The sequence below is a fragment of the Canis lupus genome, chromosome 3, assembly GCF_003254725.2.
Source record: "Canis lupus dingo isolate Sandy chromosome 3, ASM325472v2, whole genome shotgun sequence".
Taxonomy (NCBI): Eukaryota; Metazoa; Chordata; class Mammalia; order Carnivora; family Canidae; genus Canis; species Canis lupus.
The window spans coordinates 3189422-3204956 of NC_064245.1; the positions used below are offsets into that span (position 1 = coordinate 3189422).

General features: G+C 42.9%; 1 long non-coding RNA gene across 1 annotated transcript; it reads right to left on the reverse strand.

The window, feature by feature from the left end:
- Positions 1-2502: 2502 nt before the first annotated feature.
- LOC112653884 (uncharacterized) lies at positions 2503-12127 on the reverse strand. The gene is made up of 3 exons (XR_003132595.3): positions 11243-12127; positions 9262-9372; positions 2503-2815 (listed from the first exon to the last, which is right to left on the reverse strand). It is a non-coding gene; the product is annotated as an uncharacterized LOC112653884 (long non-coding RNA).
- Between the last annotated feature and the right edge of the window lie 3408 nt (positions 12128-15535).

The window sequence follows — 15535 nt, forward strand, 5'->3', positions numbered from 1 at the left end:
TGGGCCTAGAGGGTATTATGCTAAGTGAAATAATTCAGAAAGAAAGACAAATACCACATAATTTCATTTATATGTAGAATCTAAAAAACAAAACAAACAAAAATCAGACTCAAATAGAGAGATAAAAACAGGTGGTTGCTGGAGGGGAGGTGGTTGGAGTGGGGGTAGTGGTGAAATAAAGGGGATTAAGAGGTACAAATTTCTAGTTATAAAATAAATAAATCATGGAGGTGAAAAGCACAGCATGGGAAATATGGTTAGTAATATTGGAATACATGGTGTGCTGACAGATGGGGACTATTCATCATGGTGAGCTCCGAGTAATGTATGGAATTGTTGAATCACTATGTGGTACACTTGAAACTAATATAACATTGTATGTTAATTATAGTTCAACAACAACAAAAATCAGAAAATTTTGCTCTGTGAAAGATATTGACGAGAGATGAAAAGATAAGCCAGAGAAAATGTCTGCAAATCACAACACCTGACAAAGGGCATGTAGCCAGTATAAAACTCTCCACTTTCAAAAAAAGCGCTTTCCATTCTTTCAGGCTTAACTATAATTTCATCTCTATGAAAACCTCAACGACCAGAGGAGCTAGAATTCATATGTCTGGACCACAAGTGGATGAATGAATGAGCATTCCTCAGTCATTATTACTTTCCTATAAAATCATATACTCTAGTAAACATACACTAGTGTGATAAATACATACTAATATTCTGGTTCCCTTTTAACTGAAAACATGGATGTATTCGCCAGACACTTGTCATATTGCAGTACGTTACCATGGAATGACAGCAAACTCTATTGACTAAAATAAATAACAACTCATAGATGGATGGGTTCACCTTACATACCCCCCACTGCTCACATTATGACTTAGATCGAGGGACATTATACCTAATGAAGGTAGGGCTGAGAAGGTGTATTTTTCAACTGTGGATAACGTCTTGCGTGGATCTGTGAATGTGTTTTTGTCTATATGCAGTTATAGAAAGTTTTAAAAATTGGAAAAATTCTAAGTTATCTATTTCATTTATTTTTTTTTTTTAGTATTTTATTTATTTAGTCATGAGAGAGACAGAGACAGAGACAAAGAGAGAGAAAGAGGCAGAGACACAGGCAGAGGGAGAAGCAGGCTCCATGCAGGGAGCTCGACGTGGGACTCGATTCCAGGTCTCCAGGATCACACCCTGGGCTGAAGGCAGTGCTAAACCGCTGAGCCACCAGGGTTGCCCTATTTCATTTATTTTTGAAATAGCAATTCTCCTACTGAGTTTTACCTTCTACCAAATACACTGTTGCATTATAATAATAATTATTTTTTTAAATCAAAAGCTTTTTAGCCTTTGTGGAGACCATTTATTCTGACGTTGTCAAAAAGCCTTGATATTCTAAATTTAAATGTAGCTCCTTTTGCTAAGGATCAACTGAAGAGCTCTTAATGAGTTAATACCTTAGGCAGTGGTATTCCAGGGGCCCAGGAAAATATGTAACCTTGATGTTTACTTCAAAGATTTTAAGACAGTAGGTTTACTATATTCAGTCTCCCCATGGATACAGTAAAGGAGAGATGGGTGCTTTCAGGGAGGTTAATACAGGTACAGCGCAGTTGTACAGGTCCCTGTGTCCTTGACTTAATGTTCTCCTATCACCATCCTGAATTTTTTTTTTTAAGATTTAAATCCATAACCCCGAAATCAAGAGTCACATGCTTGCTGACTGAGCCAATCAGGTGCCCTACCATCTTGAAATGTTTAATAATATTATCTTTGAACTTGTGTTTTATAAATGAAATCTAAAGGGATAAGGGAGCATGGAGTAAACAGAGAAGATATGCACAATGCGGGTGTCCACTGTTTCTTTCCACTCTATCCTTAGTATTCTCAGGGCCTCATGAGTATAGTGGACTCACAGTGCATGAGATTCAGCGAGTTTGAAATGAGTATAAGGTCAGGGCTAACTTATCTCAATCACTGAGTAAACAGAGTACTAACAATCCTGAGAGAACATGCTTCTCATGCAAATCAGAATTTGCTTCCAATGCAGGAAGAAGGCAGTGGCATCTTAAGGAACGTGAGCATCCAAGGAACACCATCACATCCTTGATCACTTGTGTCACTTCCGGTACGGGCCAACCACTTATACTAACATGAAGACACGGGAGGAAAAGGAAAGACAGGACATCACAGATTTCATTTCCCTTTCTGTCCTTTCTTACATATCAGAGAGTGCAGAGCTCGGGAGGGTTGATAGATGTGCACATAATCCAAGAAGCGAAATTAAAAAGTTGACTTAATTTTGTGTAGTTTTCACTATCCTGGTAAAAATGAAACAAGTACTAATATGCGAGTTACAAAATATGAATTCTATAGTTTTGTTGGTTCCACATACAAGCTAGATGTTTTTATATTTGCATTAAAACTGGCATTATATGATAGAAAGATGAACAATAAAAGTCATGCTAATAATTTGAAATTAAAGATTCTCTTTACTTAGTCAATAAAAAACACCAGAGAGAGGCTGAAGAAGGGGGGGGAAAGCCGTTTTAGCACCTTGAAGCATTTTTTTCCTCCTGTTTGAGCAAGAGGAAAATTTCATTTTATACTACATTTATTACATTTTATACTACACAGGTCCATCACCTTAACTGAGAAGAAGCTATTGACAGAGCTGATGGAGCCGTTCACTGGCCTGAACCAGTCTGTGCTGGCACGTAGTTTATGACCACACTTGACAACTTGGATTGATACAGACGGCAGGTGAAATACGTAGCTCAGTAGTTTGTGTTTGATGGCATTTCCAATTCTAAGTTCAAAGGAAATAATTTGAGATTGTAATTTTACCTACGTCATCCCATTCACGGTATGATACCTAGACTATCAAAAGAAACTAAACAAAGGAATTTTTTTTTCATTATTCCTAGGGGTGTTTTCGAGGAAAATACTGAGTTTGTCTTTACCTGAAACATAGTCTGCTCTGTAACAGCTTCATTATCGCTAAGACAAAACTGAGTAAGTGATGCAAAATGAAGGTCTTTAAATAACTCATATTTAAAATGTTTAATTCATCATAAAGTATTAACCTGAGAGACTTTCTCCAAATAAGCATGATAGAAATTATAGTCTGCCTCTCCCCTCCTTACCCTACTCTGGCTAAAACTACAGTTTTGGTTTTGTTTTTTTCTCAGAAATCGTTATGGTTCATTTACAAAGAGAAAATTGCTTTTTAATTGTAGTTAATGGGACTTTCCTTCTTTATTTTAGTGAGCTGTAATTAATACATAATGTCGTGTAAGTTGAAGGTGTACAACCTGTTGACTCAATACATTTATATATTGCAGTATGATTACCGCCTTCGTGTTGGTTAACACCTCTATCACATCACGTAATTATCATTTCTTTTTTGTGGTAGGAACAATCAGGATTTAGTCCTAGCAACCTTTAAGTTTATAAGACATAATGTGGACTGTAATTACTATGCCAAGATTACTGAGCTATGCATTAGCTCTCCAAGCACTTATTTACTAGCACCAAGTTTGCACCCTTTAAACAATATATCCTCAGTCCCCCTAACCCCAAACTCTGGTAACCACCTTTCTGCTCTGTTTTCACAAGTTTGGTTTTTTTAGAGTCCACATATAAGTGGTATCATACATTATTTGCCTTTCTCTGTTAGACTTATCTCACTTTGCATAATGCCCTGTAGGTCCACCCATGTTGTCACAGATGATAGGATTTTCTTCTTTTTCGTGGCCTGAATAATATTTTATATTTAATACATATCACATCTGTATCCACTCATCCACTGCCAAACACTTAGGCTATTTCTGTAACTTGTATATTGTAAATAGTGCTGCATAGACATGGGAGTGCAGATATCTCTTCAATATCCTGTTTCATGTCCTTTGGATATAGATCCAGAAATGGAATTGCTGGATCAATAGCAGTTCTATTTTTAATTTTTTTGAAAAACCTCCATACTGGTTCCCATAGTGGCTGCACCAGTTCACATTCCCACCAACAGTGTGCAAGATTTCCCTTCTCTTTACATCCTTCCCAAGACTTGTTATCTCTTGTCTTCCTGATTATAGCCATTCTAACAGGTATGAAATAATATCCCATTGTGGGTTTGATTTGCATTTACCTGATGATGAGAGACACTGAGCATCTTTTTTTTTTTTTTTTTTTTTTTTAGCATCTTTTCAAGTGTCTGTTGACCACTTGAATATCTTCTTTGGGAAAATGTCTATTTAATTCCTTCACAATCTTCTAGTCAAATTTTATTGACTTGGATGAGTTCTGTGTATATTTTGAGTATTATCTCCTTAACCAAAGTATGGTTTACAAATATTTTCTCCCATTCAATAGGTTGCCTTTTCATTTTTTTTTTTTTTTTTTTTTTACTTTCTTCTGCTGTGCAGAATCTTTTTGGTTTGATATAGCCCACTTGTTGATTTTTACTTTTGTTGCTTATGCTTTTGGAGTCACATCCAAAAAAAATTACCACTCCATAGACCATTGTTAAGGAGCTTCTTCCCTGTTTTCTTGCAGGGTCTCATGTGTAAGTCTTCAATTCAATATGAGTTAATTTTTAAAAAAAATTTTTTTTAATGATAGTCACACAGAGAGAAAGAGAGAGAGAGAGAGGCAGAGACACAGGCAGAGGGAGAAGCAGGCTCCATGCACTGGGAGCCCGACGTGGGATTCGATCCTGGGTCTCCAGGATCACGCCCTGGGCCAAAGGCAGGCACTAAACCACTGCACCACCCAGGGATCCCTTGAGTTAATTTTTGTAAGTGGTGTAAGAATAGTGGCCCAATTTCATTGTTCTGCATATGTTTCTCCTGTTTTCCCAATACCATTTATTGAAGAAATATCCTTTTCCCATTGACTGTTCTTGGCTTCCCTGTTAAATATTAGTTGGCCATATATGTGGGGGCTTATTTCTGGGATCTCTATTCTGTTCCATTGGTCTGTGTGTCTATTCTGTTTTTTTTTTTTTTTTTTTTTTTTTTGCCAGTACCATATTGTTTTAATTACTATAGCTTTCTGAGAATTTCACTTTTAAATAAATACTTTGAGGGACACCTGGGTGGCTCAGCAGGTTGGGCATCTGCCTTCAACTCAGAGCGTGATTCTGAAGTTCCAGGATCAGGTCCCACATCAGGCTCCCTGCAGGAAGCCTGCTTCTCTCTCTGCCAGTGTCTCTGCCTCTCTCTCTGTGCCTCTCATGAATAAATAAGTGAAATCTTAAGAAAATAAATAAATAGGGCAGCCTGAGTGGCCCAGTGGTTTAGCGCCACCTTCAGCCCAGAGCGTGATCCTGGAGACCTAGGATGGAGTCCCAGTTGGGCTCCCTGCATGGAGCCTGCTTCTCCTTCTGCCTCTGTCTCTGTCTCTCTCTCTCTGTATCTCTCATGAATAAATGGGTAAAATCTTTAATTAATAAATAAATATATACATACACACTTTGAAATCTGTATTGCATTTCATGTTTATTACTTTATCAAGTAGTACTTTATGAAGTTTCTAATATGTACTGGCAGTAAAACTTCCATTTCAGTGGAGGAAGTATAATGAACAAGTAAATAATAAGACTGTTTTCAAATTGTGTTAAAATTATGTAGAAAATGAAACAAAGTAATACGGGAAATAGCTTATGTATTACTAGGTACAGAGATGATCCTGCTAAATTTTAGATAAAGAATCTGAGAAGGTGGCACTTGAAATGAGACTTGAAGGGAAAAAAGGAGCCAGCCATAGGAAGGTCTGGAAGCAGAATGTTCTAGATAATGATTACAAAGTATAGCCCACGTAAAGGCCCTGAGATAGGAACAATTTAAAGTGTCCCGGGGCGCAGGGGCTGGATGGTGTAGTCAGTTAAGCCTCCTACTCTTGGTTTTGGCTCAGGTCATGATCTCAGGCTCCTGTGATGGAGTCTGCATGAGGGGTTGGAGGGGGGAGTCCATGCTCAGTGGGGAGTCTGCTAAAGTTTTTCTCTCAGACCCTCCCCATGCTCGTGCTTGCTCTCTCTCTCTCCCTCTCTCAAAAATAAATACATAAATCTTTTTAAAAAATTTTTTTAAAAATAAAGTGTCCCATGAACAGAAAGTAAGAGGACCAGTGTGAAGGGAACATAATGAACCTAGCGGAAACGAGGCAGGTAGATAAGCTGGAAATTGAGTATGGCTTTATGAGCAGGAACAAGACTTCACATTTTATTCTAACTGCAATAAGGAGCCAACAGAAAGTTCAAAGCAAGTTAATAATGATTTTTGCTTTTTGAAAAAGTATAACTTATGGTGCTACATAGGGAATGAATTCTAGGAGTGCAAGAGGGGGAACCAGGAGATTGATGAAGTGGTCTAGGAAGTGGTGATGGTGGTTGATTTGGATTACCATGGTAGCATTAGGGCAGAAAACAGGGAAGGAATGCAGGGCATATTAAAAAGTATCTTTAAGATGATATTATTATTATAAAATAATAGATTCTAATATAACTGAACAGAAATCTAACAAAAAAATTATGAATGTAACTCAACTCGATCCAACAATGATTTATTACATAACATGTCCCTGGTTTTCTGCTATCTGAATCCTTACTCATAAGGTATTTCTGCTGTCAATAAGCATGGTATTATATATGTGAAAATATCTGTAGTGATAAAACAATCTCCAATAAAGGACAATTTTTAAGTTATCTGAAAACAAAGTCTATTAGAGACTTGAAATAAAAATAAACTTTATCACAGGCTATCTCTAAAATAAGTAATAAAACTTTAGGAAAAGAGGTCTGAACGCAGCTCTCTCTCAAACTGTCAAACTACGTTCATGTAAGGAGATTCAGAGATCTTTTTAGGGTATGTTGAAAATTCACAAAGTTTTAAATATCACCAGGAATCCTGTAGTACGATATACAAAATTAATATGTAATTTATCTTATGCAATCTTTAGAAGGAAGCTGTATGGCATGGTCTGGAAAGAAAATAAACTTGGTCCTGCAATGTGCAAAAACTCAAAAGCTATGCTGTTGTTATGAGCTACATTGTGTTTCCCTCAAATCCGTGTGTTAAAGCCCAGTCCCTCAAAATATGACTAAGAGATAGGCGCATTAAAGAGGGGATTAAGTTAAAATGAGGCCCTAATCCATTTTGACTTGGTGTCCTTATAAGAAGAGGAAATGTGGACGTACACAGAGACAGCAGGATGCATCCCCACACAGGAAAGACTGTGAGGACACAGCAAGGAGGCAGCCATCTGCAATCCAAAGAGAAAGGCCTCAGAAGAAATCAAACCTGCCAATATCTTCATCTTGGACTTCTAGGCTCCAGAACTGAGAGAAAATAAATTTCTGTTGTATAAGCCACCCAGTCTGTGGTACTGAGTTATGGCGGCCTTAGCAAACTTATACATAAGCCAAGGCATTGACTCACACCCATAATGTCAGCTCAATAATATTTTCTTTATAAAATAAACATTGTGGATATGAAATAATATCTTAAATATATTTTAACATAAACACAATTTTAATATAAAATATAAACAAAATATATTTTAATAAAACAAATACAATCTTTTAATAATGTAAGATAATATTTCTGTAGAGATTTTATTTATTTGAGAGACAGAAAAAGCGAGCATGAGCAGGGTGCGGGGCAGAGGGAGAGAGAGAAGCAGACTCCTGGTGAACAGGGAGGCCCATGTGGGGCTCAATCCCAAGACCCTGAGATCATGACCTGAGCCAAAGGCAGATGCTCAACCCACTGAGCCACCCAGGCACAATCTTTTAAGACTTGAAAAAATGAAAATAAAATAGAGAAGTGAACGTAATAGATATATTTAGAAGTCCTATTAAAATAAACTTGCAGGGATGCCCGGGTGGCTCAGCGGTCAAGCATCTGCCTTCGGCCCAGGGCGTGATCCTGGAGTCCCGAGATTAAGTCCCACCTCAGGGTCCCCCCGCAGGGAGCCTGCTTCTCCCTCTGTGTGTCTCTGCCTCTCTCTCTGGGTCTCTCATGAATAATTAAATAAAATCTTAAAAAAAAAAAAAAGCTGTATTGTCATGATGCTTGCAATAGTCCATGTCAAAAGATGGTAACATGTAACTAAAGAAAATATATTACAAGCAAGCTAAAATCTGATCATGTTAGAAGCTTAGCATATGGCAGCTTGTGCTGGAATCACACAGTTCGAGTGGACAAAGTAGTTCTCCAAAGAGAGATGGGATGAGTGCTAATCACCACCACAGACGACCACCACAAACAGCTAAGACAGACTCATTATGATTCACTAAAAGAGGACAGATGGTGTGGGGATTCTCCACGGTGCTTTCTGCTACAGAACATTAGAACCGTTATATAATTAACATTTTCCTAAAAGATTGCTTATATTTGTGGAATATACACGCACACAAATCTAAGAGATAGTCACTCTTTGTAGTAGGTTTTATCATGGGGTTTATGATCGGACTTCAGAGAGCCCATGTGCCACAAATTGGAAGATTATGTGATACGGATGTACAATAAGGCACGCTTTTCCAAGGAAAATGTTTGAGTCAAAGCCCTGGCTCTGGAGACAACCTGCCCAGGTTAATGCATAGCTGGGTGATCTTACTCAGATTATTGAAACTGTGTACTTCAGTTTCCCAATCTGTAACATGAAGATAACAATACAAACAACCTCAAAAGATTATTTTGAAAAAAAATACGCTAATAATGTATAAAAACTGAGAATGGTAAGAGTTCACTAAACCTTCACTATAGTTATTTCACAGTAAAATTCAAATGCCAAAGAAGGTTATAAACAATGAATTTGAAGAAATCCTTTTATGAACCCTTCCTTTTTTTTTGAACCCTTCTTAAAATGAACTTAGATTAATCAAATCTATGTACATATTTGTTTTCTTAATTTGCACATTCATACGAGGCTTCAAACCACAGTGCAGCAGTAATGACCATCAATATCATGTGTGTTGAAAAAGATCTACCAGAAACCTTAGTAAGCCAGGTTTGATTGGTATGACAAGGGCATTCTTTATAAAACTTTTCCTTAAGGAGTGAGCCTGAGCTTCTACTGCGTATTTAGTGATGTTAGTGAGTGTTCAAATTTAGAAAGAACTCTTTAGGACTTAGTCCATCACTAATCATATACGATACACAGAAATTGCTTCTCCTAGAGCAGTCATAGATTGGATTTAGTCACCAGCAAACTTTTACTTATCTCCTCTTCCCCAATCCTGAGCGAACTACTCACACGTTCCAAAGGCAGATGGAGGTAAACGTTTCACTTCTTTCTCCTACAGCAAATGCCAGCTTTGCCTGAGTCTTCATAGACTTCTTGTTAGAGAATGCTGTATCACATGCACTATTGGTTTTCAGTAAAAATAATATAAACTGAGTATTTACATGCTCAGATGCTTACCCACTGTTTTTATACACACTCTCATTTAAGTATTATTAAAACCCTGTGGGGTAGGCACTAATATTATCAGATGTAAAAAGAAAAGAAAACGGAAAAGGCAGAGAGGTTAAATGCATAATTCATGGTCTCATAGCTTGTTAGGAGGGGTATTGTGATTTGAATCCAGGTGATCTAATCAAATGTTTAAGACTCGGTCATCAGGGCTGCCTGGGTAATTAGGTCTATTGATTCAGAAGAAGGAGACTGATTTTGATAGGAAAGAAGCATGACCAATATCTGCGCAAAATGCAAAACAGTTAAGGGTGATCAGATCTTTTAAAGTAAAAACATAGCTGATCTAAAAATCCCTGTACAGCTTTAAAAATCAGGTAAACCTAGGTTTGAGAACATGCTCCACAATTTCCCACCTTGGTGAAACTACTTCACTAAGTCTTAATGAGGATCATAAAAGCACCAAGTTCACAGAGTTGTTGCAAGGATTAAATGGCATCATGCACATAAAATGTTTATCATGGTGCCTGGCATTTAATAAATGCTCCATAAATGTTAATTACTGTTACTGTTATTTTTAGTATTGAGCTTCATACCCTCACATAACACTTTTTCCTCTTTCTTTGTGGTCTAAATAATTTTTCCTATAACGCTGAGCTGGACTTGAGCCCTACCAATAAAAGCTTCAGGCAAGCAGATATCTTCAATTTCTTCCTGCAATTCCATTTGCCACCCAGTATATCGCCACTGATTTAGTGACAGATTATAGATTTTCATCCACACATTTTAATTTAGAGCCTTCCCTTTTATCTGGGTTTGAAGCATATTGTGTCAAATTCCCAAATGATAGCTTTAGAGTCTGCTGCAAAGTCCTTATCATAGCTTTCAGAAAACTTAAAGTTGTTCTTAGGGGAACAATCATTGCTTTGCATTTCATTATTGAATAGAAAAGCTAGAAGAATAATACCAACTTTTAAATGAAATTATACGCCTGGAAGGGGAGTATAAATGTAAAAAGAAGAGCACCTCATTATCACTCTTTCAAGCTGCTAGAGTGAAACTTGAGTCATTGCATATTCCAACATCAAAAACTCTCTTGGATATACTAAAGAACATCATTATGCACACAGCAATAAAACGAGGACGTTATTAGAGGGAACCACTAAGAATAAAAGATTGCCAAGACAGATTCCTAAAATGGATAATATAATAAGCTCATTAATAAGTATTCCGAAATAGCTCTAACACTTTCCAGCTGAAACTGAATTCCTTGGGGTTTTTAACTAGTCAGGGGCGTCGATTTTATCTTTCTTCTGTTAAGTATCCATACCTCTTTGCTGACCCACACAAGAATGTTTCTGCCTATCTAAATTAAACATAAAGAAACATTTGGTTTTGGTATTGGTATTTATCAGATACTCCTATGAGGATAAATGGAATTAGGCTTCTTAAGACCTGGGAAACTGATGAAAGCCTTTCAAATGAAGAATAAGCATATGAAGGAGTCTCACTTCACCATCTTGTTAAAATTGCCTAAACTGCCTTCATAACGCGGGAACTCGGCTGTAATTGCAGAACATTTAAGAATTATTCATAATTCTCAATGCATTTTTTAAAGGAAAACTGTCCGCCTAACATTGGGCTCGAACTCAGGACCCTGAGCTCGAGAGTCACTAGCTCTATTGACTGAGCCAGCCAGGTACCCCGATACTTCTTAATAAACCTGACCATGAAGGCTTCTTTTAGTCAGTAATTGTACATTTAGGAATACACATACCAGTTTGTTTTCCTGGCTATTTCCATTTACCTCTATTTTCCTTACCATTTATTTCTATTTCCATTTGCGTTCGGTGCTTTGGGCTCTTGTCTGCTTATCTTTAATGTTTCTGGTTCTAATGGTGTCGCCTCCCTCTCACCTTGTGTGCATAACAATGAGTGTAGCAGGGCAACTGTCTGATCCTTTTCTTTCTTTCTTTCTTTCTTTCTTTCTTTCTTTCTTTCTTTCTTTCTTTCTTTCTTTCTTTCTTTCTTTCTTTCTTTCTTTCTTTCTTTCTTTCTCTTTCTTTTCTTTCTTCTCTTTCTTTTTCTTTCTTTCTTTTTCTTTTCTTTCCTTTCTTTCCCTCTTTCTCTCTCTCTCTCTCTTTCTTTCTTTTTCTTTCTTTCTTTCAAGATTTTACACATTTATTCATGAGAGACCCAGAGAGAGAGGCAGAGACACAGGCAGGGGGAGAAGCAGGCTCTCTGCGGAGAGCCCGAGGCGGGGCTGGATCCCAGGGCCCCCGGGGTCACGCCCTGAGCCGAAGGCAGAAGCTCCCCAAGGAGCACCCCCCTCCTTAAGGCTGTTGGCCCTGCTTGGAGACAGAAAGGGGTCCCGGTGCCCTACTCAGCCCAATGCTTAGGGACCTGCGACAGGGTAACTTTCCAAGGCTTCCACCACCATCAAAGCTTCTACAGCAACAAGTAGAAATAAAATCAAGGGAACACACAAGAAATCACCGGAAAATAATAAAGTCAAACTAAGAAATGGTCAGCCGAGCAGCAAAGGAGGTGGAATGTTGGGCAAAACTGACCGCTGCTCTCCGAGATATTTAGAGACGGGGTTTTCCAGAGACCTCAGCGCCTGCAGTGGGGTCTGGAGGCCGCAGCCTCCTGCCCCAGCGGGCGGCCGGGGGGCGGCGGGGCCAGCGCCGGGGACTCCGGCCAGGCCAAGGTGGGCGGCCCCCGGTACCCCCAGCTGGGCGGCCCCCGGCTCCCCTCCCCCCAGGTGGGCAGCCCCCGGTCCCCCAGGTGAGCGGATCCCGGTCTCCCCTCCCCCAGGTGGGCGGACCCCGGTCTCCCCTCCCCCAGGTGGGCGGACCCCGGTCTCCCCTCCCCCAGGTGGGCGGACCCCGGTCTCCCCTCCCCCAGGTGGGCGGATCCCGGTCTCCCCTCCCCCAGGTGGGCGGACCCCGGTCTCCCCTCCCCCAGGTGGGCGGATCCCGGTCTCCCCTCCCCCAGGTGGGCGGACCCCGGTCTCCCCTCCCCCAGGTGGGCGGACCCCGGTCTCCCCTCCCCCAGGTGGGCGGATCCCGGTCTCCCCTCCCCCAGGTGGGCGGACCCCGGTCTCCCCTCCCCCAGGTGGGCGGATCCCGGTCTCCCCTCCCCCAGGTGGGCGGACCCCGGTCTCCCCTCCCCCAGGTGGGCGGACCCCGGCCTCCCCTCCCCCAGGTGGGTAGACCCCGGCCTCCCCTCCCCCAGGTGGGCGGCCCCCCCGCTCCCCTCCCCCAGGTGGGTAGACCCCGGTCTCCCCTCCCCCAGGTGGGCGGACCCCGGTCTCCCCTCCCCCAGGTGGGCGGCCCCCCGCTCCCCTCCCCCAGGTGGGCGGACCCCGGTCTCCCCTCCCCCAGGTGGGCGGACCCCGGTCTCCCCTCCCCCAGGTGGGCGGATCCCGGTCTCCCCTCCCCCAGGTGGGCGGCCCCCGCTCCCCTCCCCCAGGTGGGCGGACGGACCCCCGGTCTCCCCTCCCCCCAGGTGCGCGGCCCCGTCCCGACCACCGGGAGGAAGCCCCCACCCCGGGGCCCGGAGCGGGGCGGGGCGGGGCGGGGGTGCAGTCAGTCGGGGCCCCGCAGCGGCTCGGGCCCGGGGGCGGCGGGGGCGGCGGGGGCGGCGGGGGCGGCGGGGCGTCCCGGGCACCGGCCGCCTGAGTGCGGCGGCGGAAGGGCTCCCCCGGGGCGGCGGGGGACGGGCCGGGGTGGAGGTAGGGGCCGGCGTCGGGGCCCGCGGCCCGGCTGACCGCTTCCCGGCTTGGGGGCGACGAAAATGAGGTCCTCGAAGCGTGTGGTCCGTGAGCTCCGCGTCCTTGCGGGCGCCCCCTGCCCCGCGCCCGGCACCCCACCAGGCTCCGGGACTTCAGTAAACGCTTGTCGCCCGCGTGCGCAATCCTGCGCGGCCGAGAGGAGCGCCCAGCCGGGCGAGGAGAACTGCCAGGGAGGCCGCCCTCGGCCTTTCCAACATTACTTAAAGGGGGGGGGGGGGCTCAGCGGGCGAGCGGCTGCCTCGGGCCCAGGGCGGCCCCGGGCTCCCGGGATCGAGTCCCGCATCGGCCGCTGCAGGGGCCTGCTGCTCCCTCTGCCTGGGTCTCTGCCTCTCTCTCTCTCTCTCATGAATGAATAAATAAAATCTCTTAAAAAAATAAAAAATGAGGTTCATCGCAGTATGGAAGAGAGAACTAACCACCACGTTATTTAATTACAACCTTAGGAGCTTCTTACAGGGAGATACTTGGAGGGGATGGAGACAGATGCAGAAGAACTAAAAAGAGAACTTTCCTGAGGAAGTACTAGTTCTTTTTTAAGATGTTATTTATTTATTCATGAGAGACACAGAGAGAGGCAGAGACAGAGAGAAGCAGGCTCTGCTCCCTGCAGGGACCGCGACCCGGGACACCCCACGCGGGACACAATCCCAGGACCCCGGGGTCACGGCCTGTGCCGCCCAAGGGCTCCAGGAAGTACTGCTTCAGCTGAGACCTGAAGGATGAGAGGAATCGGGGACTCAGACCCCCAGCCAGGCCCAGGGAGTAGACTGTGCGAGGACCTCAGCGCTGGCCTCGCACCAACACGGACCCCTCGACCTGCTCTGCTCTGCCCATTATCTGCCATAGCCCCACAGTATGCAGAGAAGCTGGCAGCTAATTTTGGTCCAAATAGTCTTTCCTTAACAGTAAACACACCATGCAGGTTGTTCCTGTCTCCTGTTTGATCAAAACAGGTATTTTTGAAAAGCTGGGAAAACAAAACAAAACAACCCCACAGTATATCATCTACGGTTTCTTACTGTCCTCTAAATCAAATACAGTAGTCACCTCCTTATCTCTAGCACATAAGACCCAAGCCCCCACTAGATGCCTGAAACCTCCTAACCCTATATACATACAGTGATTTTCCCAATAAAAAAATACCTATGATAATGTTTCATGTATAAATTAGTCACAGTAGGGGCACCTGGGTGGCTCAGCTGGTTAAGCATCTGCCTTCCGCTCAGGTCATGATCTCGGGGTCCTGGGATGGAGCCCTGGCTCCCTGTTCAGCAGGGACCATGCTTGTCGCTCTCCCTCTGCGGCTACCCCTGCTTGTGCTCTCTCCTGCGTGGTTTCTCTCAAATAAATAAAATCTTAGGGCAGCCCCGGTGGCGCAGCGGTTTAGCGCCGCCTGCAGCCCTGGGCGTGATCTGGAGACCCTGGATCGAGTCCTGCGTCGGGCTCTCTGCGTGGAGCCTGCTTCTCCCTCTGCCTGTGTCTCTGCCCCTCTCCCTCTCTTTCTCTCTCTCTCTCTCTCTCTCTCTGCATCTTTATGAATAAATAAATAAAACCTTTAAAAAATAAAATCTTAAAAAAATTAGTCACAGTAAGAGATTAACAATAACAAGATAGAATAGTAAGATAGAACAACTATAACAATGTACTGTAATAAACGTGACTGTGGGCTCTCCCCCCACCCCCAAGTATCTAATTGTCCTGTTCTCACCCTTCTTCTTGTGATGCTGTGAGATGATGCCTACATGATGTGATGAAGTGAAGTGAGTGATGGAGGCATTGTGACACAGCATTAGACTACTTGCTGACCTCACGGTATGTCTGGACCACAGCTGACCACGGGTAACATGGTCACGTTGACTACAGAAAGCGAAACTACCATGGAAACTACAGAAAGTGAAACTAAGGATGGAGGGACTCCTGTACAAACAACTAACTTGCTTAAAAAGTTCTTTATCAAGCCAAGGATCCATATTCAATTCCAGCTTCTGTTCAGCCGTGCCTTTCACTCTCTTCTTCAGCTGCTGCTGACTCCTTTTGGAACCTCCTTTCAATTCTCTAATCCCCAAGCTATTCAAAGCATCACACATTATGGAGCACATTGATTCCTGGTATCCCAAATATCTCCTTACCTCCACAAAATGTTTCTTAGCCACTTCCTGCTCCCACAACAGAATAATACTAGCACTTCAAGTAGTTGCAATTATTGAATATAGGCAGATTCTTTTAAAGAACTGTATCCCAATCTAACACATAATTTATTATACACTGATTCTTTTTCTTCCCACTCAGGAGCCTTTGCTCTCCTACTCCTCCACCCCA